Source organism: Dendrobates tinctorius, unplaced genomic scaffold (assembly GCF_039654945.1).
Source record: "Dendrobates tinctorius isolate UK_male_01 unplaced genomic scaffold, ASM3965494v1 ptg000043l, whole genome shotgun sequence".
Taxonomy (NCBI): domain Eukaryota; kingdom Metazoa; phylum Chordata; class Amphibia; order Anura; family Dendrobatidae; genus Dendrobates; species Dendrobates tinctorius.
The window spans coordinates 31,813,591-31,828,766 of NW_027361711.1; positions in this window are offsets into that span (position 1 = coordinate 31,813,591).

Here is a 15,176-nt window from a genome sequence, read left to right on the forward strand (position 1 = left end):
TTTTGTTCTAAATAATCTGCCGGCTGGACTGGTACTGGGTATGCCTTGGCTTCAACGTCACAATCCTATTATTGACTGGGTCACAGGGGAGATCATTCAGTGGGGTTGTATGGCTAATGGTCTATGTTGTAACTTGACAACTCTTGTCACCCCAGTAAAATCTGTGTCAGTGTCGTCTGTCGATCTGGAAGGTATTCCGGAGTACCTGAAAGATTTTGAAGACGTATTTTCTGAAAGTGAGGCTGAGGCGCTACCACCACATAGACCCTTTGATTGTGCCATTAATCTAGTCCCTGGAGTCAAGCTACCCAAGGCTCGCCTGTTCAATTTGTCCGGGCCCGAACGTCTAACCATGAAGGAGTACATTACCGATAGTCTCTGCAAAGGGCATATTAGGCCTTCTGTTTCACCTGTGGCAGCAGGCTTCTTTTTTGTTAAGAAAAAAGATGGTGGTTTGCGGCCGTGCCTCGACTTTCGGGAATTAAACAAAATTACTGTGAAAAATACATACCCTCTCCCCCTAATTCATGATCTATGTAACCAACTCACCGGGGCCAAGTGGTTCTCTAAACTGGATTTACGTGGGGCATACAACCTTATAAGAGTCCGGGAAGGGGACGAATGGAAAACAGCATTCCTGACGACTGAAGGGCGGTTCGAAAACTTGGTTATGCCGTATGGTCTCACCAACGCTCCTGCTGTTTTTCAGAATTTTATTAATGTAATTTTCTCTGATTTAATTGGTCGTTTTGTGGTAATCTATTTGGATGACATTCTGGTGTACTCGGTGGACAGTCAATCTCACTTGCACCATTTGCGGATGGTTCTCCTGAGACTGAGGGAGAATCAGGTATGCCAAGTTGGAAAAATGCTCATTTTTCATGCAAGAAGTATCCTTTCTGGGGTTGATTGTGTCAGGGGAGGGGTTCCGCATGGATCCTAAGAAGGTCCAGGCTGTTACAGATTGGGTGCAGCCTCATGACCTGAAAGGGTTGCAGCGATTTTTAGGCTTTGCTAACTTTTATAGGAAATTTATTAAGGGCTTCTCGCAGGTGGTAAAGCCTCTAACCGACCTCACTCTCAAGGGAGCTGATGTAAAAAATTGGTCTGTAGCTGCAAAAAATTCTTTCATGACATTAAAAAAGTGCTTTTCTTCAGCCCCTGTATTGGTAGAACCCGACCCGTCAAGACCTTTTATTGTGGAGGTTGACACCTCGGAAGTAGGGGTGGGGGCAGTTTTGTCTCAGGGCCCTCCTACCCTTACTAATCTGAGGCCTTGCGCCTTCTTCTCTAAAAAAATTTCCTCTGCCGAGAGAAATTACGATGTCGGCAATAGAGAGTTGTTGGCGGTAAAGTTGGCTTTTGAAGAATGGAGGCATTTCCTGGAGGGGGCTATTCATCCCATTACAGTCATCACTGATCACAAAAATTTGGCCTATATCGAGTCTGCCAAGAGATTGACCCCCAGACAGACTCGGTGGGCGCTTTTTTTTCTCGATTTCAGTTTACCATCACATTCCGCCCGGGATCTAAAAACATCAAGGCTGATGCCTTATCCCGAAGCTTTGATTTGGTGTCCCCTCCAGAACCTCCCTCCTCCATTCCTCAGCCAGGAGTAGTGGTGGCCGAAATCTCATCTGAGTTACAGAGAGAGATTTTGGAGGCCCAGGCTCAGGCTCCGGGTGGTAAACCCCCGGGTAAATTGTTTGTACCGGAACGTTTCCGTCTCGGACTTATGCAGGAATTTCACGATTCTATGTTGAGTGCTCACCCTGGGATTGCAGCTACCTGGGGGGCAATTGCGAGGGGTTTCTGGTGGCCCTCTATGGTAACAGATATTAAAAAGTTTGTGACTGCATGTGGGGTGTGCGCTCATTCTAAAAGTTCTCAGGTCTGGCCGGCCGGGGAGTTGGTGCCTTTGCCAATTCCGGATAGACCATGGACACATTTGTCCATGGATTTTATCACAAATCTTCCTCCTTCCAGGGGCAACTCAGTGATATGGGTGGTGGTGGATAGGTTTTCAAAACAAGCCCACTTTGTACCTCTCCCCGCGTTACCATCTGCTGAAACCCTGGCCCATTTATTTATGCAGCATATAATTCAGTTGCATGGAGTGCCTATGAATGTGGTGTCAGACAGAGGGGTACAGTTTGTAGCCAGGTTCTGGAGGGCTTTTTGCAAAAAGCTGGGGATTTCGATGTCCTTCTCCTCTGCCTACCACCCAGAGTCTAATGGACAGACGGAGTGCACGAACCAATTGTTGGAGCAGATTCTGAGATGCTTGGCCTCTTCCAGGCAGGAGGACTGGTGTGAGGTATTTCCATTGGCAGAGTTTGCATTCAAAGGTCATGTGAGTCAATCTACTGGGAAGTCTCCCTTTCAGATCAACTATGGGTTTAACCCGCATTTTGGAGAGTTTTCCCACATGGATTCAGGTTGTCCTGGAGTTGAGGGTGCGACACAGCGTCTTAGAATTCTTTGGAGGGAGGTTCAGAGGAATATTTCCAAGGCCCAGGAAAACTATAAGCGGTTTGCTTACAGGAGGAGGGGGTCAGGTCCAGCATTTGCAGTAGGGGAGAAGGTGTGGCTATCCACCTGCAATATCAAGCTTAAGATACCATCTATAAAGCTGGGCCCCAAGTTTATTGGCCCATACAAAGTTGTGGAGGTTGTTAACCCAGTAGCCTACCGACTGCAGCTGCCCACCTCCTTTAAAATTTCTGATATCTTCCACAGGTCCCTGTTAAAGCCAGGGAGCCAAATGCTCCACCAGTGCTGGTAGAGGGGCAGTTGGAGTATGAAGTAGGGCACATTGTCGACTCCCGGTGGGTGCGCCGGAGACTCCAGTATCTGATACACTGGAAGGGGTACTCTCTGGAGGATCGGTCATGGGTTCCGGCCACTTCGGTGCATGCCGATCGTCTGGTGCGGGCTTTCCATGCTAGATACCCAGACAAGCCTGGGGGTCCAGTGGCCCCCGTTAAGAGGGGGGTACTGTCATGGTTTGAACAGGGTTCTTGCCCTGCACTCACAGGGTTAAGTGTTTGTGGCCTCTTTCTGGATCTGGGAGGGGTATTTATACTCACTCTTTACCAGGGTTCTCTGTCAGCTATACTGTTGCTCTGGTGTGTCTGACCCCTGGTGTGCGTGTATTCTGCGTTGCTTGTTTGCTTCCCGTGTATGACCCGGTTCGTTCCCTCACTCTGTACTTCGTTTCTTGTTTCTGCACTATTGTCTTTTCCGGTTCTGACCTCCTGGCTTGGCTATCGTTACTCCGTTACAGTTTGGTACTGTATTACTATCTCGTGCTTTGACCCGGCTTGATCTGGTTTCTGTCTCTGTCTATGCCCCTTGGTAACACTGTCCAGTAGTTACCTTTCTAGGAGTTTCCCTGCAGTTCCTGGCTCTGTGGTGCTGAGGCCACGCCCCCAGCAGTCACATGCTTCAGGTCCTGTGAGCTTGGAGCATGCATTGTCACCACTGAGACCCCGCTCTGCAGATATCTTTGTGCACAGTCTTTGTAATCAGGACACGCGCACTGGCTCAGTGAGCAAGTGCAGTGCGGTGTTCCTGACAGTTAAACAGCCGTGGATGGTTCGCGATTCCACCAGCGGCTATTGCAGGCACATGTCAGCTGTATAGATCGACTTTCATGTGCCTGGAAAGGTGCGGGTTCAGCGCCAGAGCCCACATCAAACAGGGGGTGTTCGACATGGGCATACATGTCGGAAAGGGGTTAATATGGGGCAGGCAGGGAGATCTATGGCAGTGTAGGGTCAGTAATGGCAGCCTGAGCAGCAGCAGTACTAAAATATAGATAGCATGATGGACAAGCACTAGATGCCCAGCTAAGCATGGGCCATCATCTCTGGCAACAGAACTGTGTAGAACACAAACAATGGACAGTCAGGTGGTACATCCTCATTTTTTCCTCATAGATTGTAAGCTTGCGAGCAGGGCCCTCATTCCTCTTGGTATCTGTTATGATCTATGTGAAATAATTGTTATGCTGTAATTTCTATCGTCTGTACAAGTCCTCTCTGAAATGTAAAGTGCTGCGGAATATGTCGGCGCTATAGAAATAAAATTTATTATTATTATTATTACATCCGATATAATCATTGGGATCAGCCTTAGGTGAATGAAAGTCAGAACTGATCCATTCCTGATTCATTTTGAAATATGTAAGGTTTGTTACGCTGGCAGAGGACAACTTGTTCCACTTGGGTCGCTAATTTCCTCTCTGACAATACACTGGAGGCTGGACATGACAGTACAATGTAGCAAACAGTGTAACTTCTTTCCATTGGGAAGCTCTGGGTATGTGCTAGAGAACAGTCAGATGTATGCAGATGTACATCACTAGCAACCCGTACAAATAAAACATGTAGTCCACCATGTCATATATATTGAAATTGGTTCTGGTGTTGCCTTGTTTAGTTGTTTTAGCCGTAGTGCTGGCACTCATGGGAGAGTGTTGAGTTTGCCGGGATAGGATACTGCTCTCTTGGTCAAACATGCGATCTGCAGCTGTGCACTGTGTAAAAAGATTCTCAGAGCAGGGTACACATATCCTTGTAATATTCCGCAAAAACTTATTAACAAGTTTGGAAGAAATTGATAATGTTACGGAAGGAAATTGCATTTATGGAATTAGAAGAACTTTTGTTTCATAATTAAAAACAATTTTGCCATTTCAGCCCTGCTTTGTTCAAAGGTCCAATCCTGTGCTGGATGCTACTGGGAAAGGACACCCCAGATGCAGGTTGAACAAAACTTTGTTTGAAACGGAAACCAGGTCTATCATATAGGACCTTAACGTTAACTAAGTCGAAGGGAGGAATGGGTGCCCCAGACATAATGAGGTACCATGCGGCAATGCTAATCAGGGTAGTTGATATGCTGCGGTCTCCTCGCGATAAACAGTGGATCGAGGTATAGGAGGCACTTGCACCCTGCCCTCTAAGATCCATTTTTCTGATGTGCACACGCAAGAACTCGAGCAAAACACTTTATGACATATACACTAAAGCTACCCTGAAATTATGGAGAGGGGTGGTGGGTGTTCTTGCCCCACCCCTATCACCCTTACTTAAACTAGCGGATATAATGCCACATGCATTTCACTTTCGGTGAGACGGGATTGGGGAATCTGGATACCTGGCAAATCTGGCGATTGACCGACTCTTGATGGATGGGACGCTCCCCCCGCTACGAGTACTGCAGGAGATACCAGACCTTTCAAATCTGACCTTTATCCAACACGGCTCTATTAGGGAGTTATGGAAACAATACCTTCAGCTGTCGGACCTTTCACACCCCCTAACTACATTTGAAACTCTTGGCGCAACAGTCCATAAACCCCAAAAAATATTGTCAACTATTTACCAGATCCTAAATACCTGAGATTGCTGTTACAAGAGAGCTTATATAACACATTGGGAAAAGGATGTGGGCTGCAAGTTTACCTCAGCCCAGATCTCCCACATTTACAAATACTCACATGGCCCAACACAATGTGTCAGAGTGCAAGAGAATTCTTTTAAAATAATAACCAGATGGTATGTCACACCAAACAAAGTAATCATTGGCAGACAGGCACCTCGACTAAATGCTGGAGATGTGGAGGCACCGACAGCACATATTTACATGTGTGGTGGACATGTCCACCCCTACTGCAATTCTGGCATGTAGTGGAAAGCTTTATTCAAAAGGTAGTAGGCAAAACACTTAAACTGACAGCTGAAATAGTACTGTTAAACTTCCTGATATGGTCTGTACATAAGAGCATTTCTTTTTTGGTGTAACACATATTATCAGCAGCAAAATTACTGATCCCTACGTATTGGAAGACAACAGCTATCCCTTCCGTACACCAACTATATGAAAAAGTTGATATGTTATATCATGTTGCCAAGCTAGTAGCCTTAGTAAACTGCTCCCACTCAACATTTAAAGAAATCTGGCGCCCATGGATCTGATTCAGACCTACCTACAAAAACCAAAAAGACTAATGTAATGGCTTTACTCTGTATTACTCTGTATTAGTATAACGCTATGAGGAAAAAGGAAAATATTCAGCTCACCTTCTATTCGTTCATTATGAACTTTAAATGTCTCTGAGCACGGACATGTCTCTGCCAAAACGTCCTTGCAATGCTCCAAAAAAGAAAAAGTCCAGCTCCAAGAGGTAAAATTCAGAGAATTTATTTGGCATTATTAAAAGTCAAATACATGGCTGCTTGTGATCATAGATCGGTATACCCGAAGGAATTACCGCATGGGGATAATCAAAGAGTCTCTGTACGCGTTTCGAGCAGGATCTGCTCTTAGACTCAGAGTAGAGTCTTAGTATAACGTATAACTCGTGCCTATCGTTTATCTCCCTCCCATCCTCCCCTATCACACTCCTTTCCCCTGTCCTCACTTCATCTTTGCTTAAACTTTCTTCCCTCTTTTTCCCTCTTACAATAATCCTTTCTTATTTACCTGGCATCATTAAATAGTTATAGTGAATGATGTAATTTTGATAGTAGCAGTCTAGCATTATGCCCAGTTATACATCCATTTCTAGATGAGACCTCTAGATTATGGCATTTTCTAACTTTTTACGTGTTAGTCCTCAATGTCACTCATGGATACTCAATGCTACTGTCTAATTTCTGTTAAATGAAGATTATAAGTTATGTAATAATTTCTGCTAAAATGTTGATCGATATTTTATTTAATTCTCTAAATTTTCAATAAAAAAACATTGAAAAGAAAAGAACAAAACTTAGTTTGACCAAGAATTAAAAAAGGTCAGTGCATAGAAAATTGATGCATGGAACACACTAAATTTTGTTGTAAAAAATTAGCATTTTATCCTAAACCTGGCAGTAATGTTTTTTTAGTGCAGTAAATGATGGTGGCTAGGTACAGTAACATCCATGGAGACTGAGCGCACATGATTCATTTTGTAGAAGTCAGTAGAATTCAGGTCTGGCATCAATTGTTGTAAACTAGGACACATAGGAGCAATGTCGGAATGGTGAACATTGGGCCCTCCGGAAGGCTTGATTCTGAGGGCCCATCTTGATTTATATAAAACGAATGCATTATCATTAAAGGGATTTTTTGGACCAAACTTATTTTTTGTCAGGCACTGTATCTCATGGTATTGCCGTAAGAAGAGCAATGTTAAGGTTCGTCTCTACTTACTGATTCGATCAGTTGTTACATGATTGCTCACATGCGATTTGCATAGTTGTGGTTGAAGAGCTAATCATCCTGCTTGTCTGTATTTTTATGTTATAACAGTAAGAGAAGTAGGAAAAAAGTTAGTCAGCACATGACCACAAGTATGCTAATATCATATGAGCAATTACTTGACGACTGATCAAACCAGCAAACAGAGACAAATCCTAACAATAAGAATACTATAGATTGTTCAGATTCAGCATGATACAGTGCCTGAAGAAGATTAGCTCTGGCCTAGAAAACATCTTTATTGATTATGCACGATGATATATTGGAGAGAGCTGTGCAACTCAATAAATCTTTACATCTGGCCGCTACCAGAGGCTATTATGGCTGATAGTCAGGGATGCTGGATGTTAGATTCACTGATTCGTAACACAAGTCATCAACATTTGCCCAGAAAAGCCCATTAGTCTTTCTCACCTATTACGATACCTCTTTCATGGCTTCGTTTGAGTATAATGCACCCAAAAATGGCCCCATATATAGCATGGTACCACAAAAGTGAATTCCACCACACAAGCAAATAATGATGACACCAGAGTGACCCCGTCAAAGTTTTAGGCACCAATAACACAGTATAATATCCCCACAGCTCCCTATACAGGAGCTTGCAAAAGTATTCAGCCCCTAGTATGTTTCATGTTTTTCTACTTCACAACCTGGAATTTCACTGGCTTTTTTTGAGGGTTTGCATCAGTTCATGTAAATAACATGTGAACAACTGTGAACATTTGATTTTCTTTTTATTGTGAACAAATAAAAAATAGGATAAAATAACTGAAAACTTCAGTGTGCATGCATAACTATTCAAAAAAGTCAGCACTTTGTAGAGCCTCCTTCTCTGGCAATTACAGCTGGAAGTCACTTTGGATAAGTCTCTATGGGATTATATATCTTAATATATAAAGCTCCCTTTATATGTTAAGATGAACTTACAACTCATTATATATAATAGGTTTCCCCACAACCCCCATATACACAGTGTGATGGACCCAAAGCTGCTCTATATATGTTATGATATTGTAAGATAGGGACAGGACTGTAGTCGTGACCTGAATAACTGCAATATCCATGTCCAATCCTTCCCCTACAGAAAACTTTACTCTTTGCTCCAGAATACGTGTATCTCCAGATTCAGCTTTCCCTGGGCACTTCCCAGGCGACGACAGTCCCTCTTTCAGGCTACTCCCAGCAATGGAGACACAGTCCAAATTAACTTTAACACTTTCTTTACTGAGAACTTCACACGTTACATCCACAGTTGGTACATCGAGACATTTAATGGTTTCCTCATCTTTCCCTTTCTGGCTGTTGCTTCTGTGCAGTACACGCCCGGACTGGACCGTCCTATACTGCTCCCCAGTTCCTTCCTGTCCTGACCTCACCATGATGACAATTCCTTCTGCCTGTTTTGCCCCAGACTCAAAATCATCATTCACCAGGTTTGGTTGCCTCTGGTAAAGCATCCGGCCCGTCTGTACTGATATCGTTGAAGCTCCAACTTCTTTAATCTCATCTGCCCAACCGACTGCTGCCCTAAAAGCATCTGCCCAGGCGATAAGTCGCCACATCTTTCCTTTCCTGCACTGGCCCACTGCTATGACACATAGTAGCCATGGGTAACGTGGGCCATAGCGCTTGAACGTTACGAGGCTGCCAAGCTGTCCGGGCCTATAGCCCATGTAGACACTAGGGCACCCTGGCCCCATCTAACCTAACTTCCTACAAGCTTCCCTCTTACTACCCGACAGCCCCTCCTACAATTAACCCTCTATAAACATCCTACCACCTATACCTATAAGGCACACTAGTATGCCCCCCATCTAGCGGCCCGCAACAGAACTACACTTACCCGTATCTATGGAACCTATATGCTAAAGTGCTCTCCTCTAACGTCCCCCAAAAAGGATGCACTGACTTACCCTAACTGTACATGAATATTGGTCACACATATTATACAATATTACATTAAAGGAACACAAGGTAATATAGAACAGTCCTCTACAGAATGGTAACACAGATATACTTGTGGCAATACCATAAGAGATGAGCGATAATATATATTTCTATGTAGCAGTACCGCAGGCATTTATCATAGACATCATCAATTAGCAATATGTACATATTAACATCCGAAGGGTAATCCAAGGAAGAGAGGCAAGAAAGACATTACATCTCACCCCCTTACAATATCCCCACAGCTACCTATATATATTATGAGAGCCCTACAGTTCCCTATATAGAGTATTATATCTCTACAGGTCCCAATATACAGTGTGATGTCCTCACAGGTCCATATATACAGAAGGAAGTCCCACAGGCTTGGCATAGAAAGCACAAGCTAGTGACATCATCACGCCTGCCATGTCCAGTCTCAGATCATATGCTGAATGGCGGAGGATGTAGCCACTGGCTCTCTCCTCCACCATTGTACTTAACAGTATCTGCATCCTTCCTGACTCAGTGTCCCCTATAGGCCGAGAGGTCTGCCATCATGGATGGCCCTGAATGTGAGGCCAGGACTCACTAGTGTGCTAGTCTGACTTTGTGTGGGAGTACTATTTACACATACTTCAACAAATGAATGCATTTGGAAGTATCTGTGACATCCATCTGGTGCGAGTCTGAGCTGCAAGTAAGACAGCACCCCGAGAAACCCCGAGATCCTTTACCCCTATACAGGGATCTGGAATTACAGCGGAGCCCAAGAGGTAGCTGCCTATGAGAGCAGCGGACCGGAGCAGGACGGTCACCAGGAAAGGATTAATAAACGGGACCGAAAGTGTAGTCAGGAGCCCAAGTCAAAACTGGGCGAGCAGCAGAGGTACAAAATCGGCAGGCTGAAGAAGGGTCGAAAATCCAGGTCAAGGTCAGAGTCAAAAAAACAGGAGAGCAGCAGAGGTACAAAATCGGCAGGCTGTAGAAGGGTCAGAAATCCAGGCTGAAGTTAGAGTCAAAAATAGCAATTTAAACACTAGTGCACTGGGGAAACCAAGACTATATCTAGCCGCCTGCAGGACAGGCTCAAAAGTATTTGAAGAATAAGGCTATCCCTCACAGGCTCACAGCCTGATGACCTAATCTGGACTGCCCCCAGAACCAGGCCACATGGCGATGCACCAACCCCTTCACCTCTGACAGAAGAGTGAAGCCTGCGCCCACCAGACGCCTGTGCAGGGGCCCCTTCTCTGTCACCACCATCACCCACAGGAGAAACACGGCGATGACAAACGACAGAGGCATGCATCAAAGGAGCGGGACTACATGAGGACTTAGCGCTCCTATCGCCGGCACCACCAGTCAAAGGAGTCTGGCGACGGCGTGACAGGCAGGAACACCAGCCCCCGAGTCCGACGACGGCGTGACAGTCCGGTGCCTCCCAGTTGCTGAGGCAAGAACACCAGCCCCCGAATCTGATGGCGACGTGACAGTATCATATGGAAACCAATAGATGAGGATGTTGATGGGGCTGATGAGAACAACAAGGCACTACTTGCAGGTGCAGACTAGCTTCCAGAAAGATGATCACAAGTAGAAGAAAGGCTACAGTTTGAGGCTTGATCAGTTTGCTTTCCCCACATGGTTATGCCATTTTATGTGCTGACAAAGTGATTTACTTGTTAGTCCATGTATGCCAAAATATACCCAGCTAATTTTAAAACATAACATCCTGCACACTGCAAAAGTTTGGTCCTCTGACAACATGGAAATGAATTCCCAAACCCGAAGTTCTCACACATCGGAATCACCTCCACTACACAGCTTTAAGGCGCAGTTGAGCCTCCTCCACCAACAGGACTAGTTGCATTACCTGCTCCAGCACTGATTGCAAATAAAGCATATTTTGATCTACAACATAGTCACATGTCACCTGTGCTGGGTGTGCTGTCCGTCGTTATGCTTATATGGTTTGTATAATTGTCTTGCATTTGCTCTGCTGCCACCTGCTGTCTTTTTTTCTGTATGGCAGCCTGCAGCTAATTAAGTCTTGTACATGCCTTTCACTTCCGGTTCAGAGTTTACGCCTTCACTTCCTCTTTCCAGCCATTTGTTAGTTTCACTTTCTCTGGGAGAGACATGCTTGTACCGAGCTGTGAAAGCATAGCTCCCAAGTGTCCCGGATTTGGCGGGACAGTCCCGTTTTTGATTGCATGTCCCACTGTCCCGGGCGGTAGCTTATTTTTCCCGCATTTTACTGAGCTGCCATGCCCCCCCAGACAGACCCACCGGCCACCGCAGCCCCACAGTGATGAATCCCAGCGCCGATCGCTGGGTTCTTCAGTGCACACAGGACCTGTGATGAGGTCACAGGAGGGGAGGAGTCAGGGGTCACATGATCAGGGGTGCCCGATGCCCCTGATCATGTGACCCCTGACTCCTCCCCTCCTGTGACCTCATCACAGGTCCTGTTCGCACAGCCCTGACCCCTGAGTGCCTGCAGGACTCTGTTGTGCTGGTTGTTATGGTGCTGGATGAGATGAAGTTTGTGTGGGGTCAGGAGGGGTTTTCAGTGTGGATGTAGCAGAGCAGCATGTGTACAAGGTGTATGGAGCAGAGTTGCACGTGTACGAGGTGTTCAGAGCAGAGTCGCACGTGTACGAGGTGTACGAAGCAGAGTCGCACGTGTACGAGGTGTACGGAGCAGAGCCGCACATGTAGAAGATGTACGGAGCGGAGCCGTGTGTACGAGGTGTACGTAGCGAAGCCATGTGTACGAGGTGTACGGAGCAGAGCCACGTGTGTGCGAGGTGTACGGAGCGGAGCCGCACGTGTACGAGGTGTACGGAGCAGAGTCGCACATGTACAAGGTGTACGGAGCAGAGCTGCGTGTGTACAAGGTGTACGGAGCAGAGTCGCACATGTACGAGGTGTATGGAGCAGAGTTGCACGTGTACGAGGTGGACAGAGCAGAGCCACGTGTACAAGGTGTACGGAGCGGAGCCGCACGTGTATGATATAGAAGGTTTGCACACGTACGAGGTGTGCGGAGCAGAGCCACGCGTGTACGAGGTGTGTGGAGCAGAGCCGCACATGTACAAGGTGTGCAGAGTGGTGCCATATGTGCAAGGAGTGGGGCCACGTGTGTAGGAGGTGTATGGAGCGGAGCTGTGTTTGTACGAGGTGTACTGAAAGGAGCCCTGTGTGTACAAAGTGTACAGAGCTGAGCCATGTGTTTATGGAGCAGAGCCACGTGTGTACGAGGTGTATCGTGTATGATATAGAAGGTTTGCACACGTACGAGGTGTGCGGAGCAGAGCCACACGTGTACGAGGTGTGTGGAGCAGAGCCGCACATGTACGAGGTGTGCAGAGTGGTGCCATATGTGCAAGGAGTGGGGCCACGTGTGTAGGAGGTGTATGGAGCGGAGCTGTGTTTGTACGAGGTGTACTGAAAGGAGCCCTGTGTGTACAAAGTGTACAGAGCTGAGCCATGTGTTTATGGAGCAGAGCCACGTGTGTACGAGGTGTATGGAGCAGAACTGCATGTGTACGAAGTGTATGGAGCAAAGCCGCATGTGTACAAGGTTTACGGAGTGAAGCCATGTGTGTACAAGGTTTACAGAGTGTGGCTGCATGTGTACAAGGTGTATGGAGCAGAGCCACATGTGTACGAGGTTTACCGAGTGGAGCCTTGTGTGTGCGAGGTGTATGCACTGGAACAGTGTGTGTACGAGGCATACAAAGCGGAACCGTGTGGGTATGAGGTGTCCCGGATCCAGCGGGACAGTCCTGATTTTGATAGTCTGCCCCAGCCAGGAGCTTACCTTTCCCACGGACACAGGAGTACACGGCAGAGTCCCAAAGAGAACTTTAAAATTCACACGTGACATTCCACCGGAAGCGACGTGCTAGAAGCTGACCGGAAATTAGGTAATTTCGGGAGGAGATTGTGACGGAACCATGGAGGTACTTCAGGGAATGCTTCAGATCCATCACCATGTCCTCCTCCGATAGCGTGGACAGCAGGATCACCTTGGACTCAGGGATGCCGGCCATGTGAGTGGATCATGATATATCCTGCACCGGGAGGTTCAGGGTGGCATTACAAAGGGAGCCTGGCTGCTATAGTATCTTTATAGAATCTTTCTTTCTCACTCTGTTTCTTTCTTTCTCTCTAATCTTTCTTTCTTTCATCTGTATCTTTCTCTCTCTCTGTTCTTTCTTTCTTTCCCCTCTTTCTTTTTCTCTCTAATCTTTCTCTCTGTTCTTTCTTTCTTTCCTCTCTTTCTTCTTTCTTTCTCTCTGTTCTTTCTTTCTTTCCCCTCTTCCTTTATCTCTCTCTCTGTTCTTTCTTTTGCTATGTTCTTTCTTTCTCTGTTCTTTCTTTCCCCTCTTTCTTTCTCTCTCTATTCTTTCTTTCACTCTCTGTTCTTCCTTTCTCTCTCTCTGTTCTTGACTATCTTTCTCTTTCTGTTCTTTCTTTCTCTCTGTTCTTTCTCTCTCTGTTCTTTCTTTTTCTTTCTCTCTCTCTGTTCTTTCTGTACCATCTTTCTTTCCCATCTCTCTCTCTGTTCTTTCTTTCATTCCCCTCTTTCTTTCTCTCTGTTCTTTATTTCTTTCCTCTCTCTCTCTCTCCTTTCTTTTTCTCTCTCTCCGTTTTCTTTTTTCTCTCTCTGTTCTTTCTTTTCCTCAGTACCAGTCAGTGTGCCAACAGTACCAGCCACTGTGCCCTCAGTACCAGTCAGTGTGATCAGCAGTGCTAAATGGGTGTGATTTGGGCATGGACATGGGTGTGGCTTGTTGTGAAATGGGTGTGGTTGGGGTGTGGCCTAAAATTTGCCACAGCCTTTGTCCCTCTTTCCCTTCTTCAAAAGTTGGGAGGTATGGTGAAAGGCATCAGTTTTTCGACCACACTTCGTTGCTCACACCTTGTTGTTAACACTCTGCATTTCTGGAGATCCTATTGTATTACCAATCATACGTTGTATGTCCAGATTTCCAATTAAACAAGTCTGGACTTCACAATCCCTGGTGTGCATTATCTCTCCGGATGCTGGTCCTGTCTGCCCTGCATTAAGGAAACGAAGGTAGTACCTCTCCCAGTCGCTATTCACCAGCCACATCTTCATTTGCCTCATGCGGGGACAGAACACTGGGTATCGCCAAGGCCAACACCTCTGACTGATGATATCACCTCCTGGGCAACTATCTGGTTCCCATCCCAGGTCTCATCCACCAGAGAATCATCATTATCATCACTGTCATACCAAATTCAGCTGACAGTTGTCTTTGCGTGGAAAATGGCATGAAATACTTGCAACACATACCCTGATTTCCACCTCGAGATTTGATATGTCTCAGAGCTCTATTACAACTGCTATTGCCCCTACCACCATGGCTGGCAGAGGTAGCAACACAGTTTGACAATAAAATGGGGTTAACTAGATACAATTCCGACATCAATATTGGCAGCATGTGGTAATATTGTTTGGCCCATTGGGATTGCATCAACCCAGCAGCAAATACACTATAGGAATCACACTCACCACGATGATTTAGTTAAGAGATTTTCTTCAATTTTATTTAGCTGCAAAATTGTACACAATATCTTAAAACCCCATATAAAATATTTTCATGATGGCAAATATATTTCATACAGTAACCACATGAGATGCTGTAAATGGAAATATTCAAAGTCCTTAGTAGCCCATGAGATGCTGCACAGAGTCATAGCACAAGGATCAGCATCCCCTAGACATTTCAGGGCTGTAACCCCTTCTTCAAGCTGGCGCTGTTTGTCTCAAGTCAGGGCTTAATAGCACTTTAAATTAACTATTCATCACCTGGTACTCTTGATAGATTTATTCTGTAATGCTGGCATCCCTGCATAATTCCCTTCATCCCTCGGCAGGGACATCGACATGCTCACCCCTACAACCAGTCCGTGGTATCTCTTGCTCCGGCTCCCATCGCGGCTCCCAGGTTCCTGCG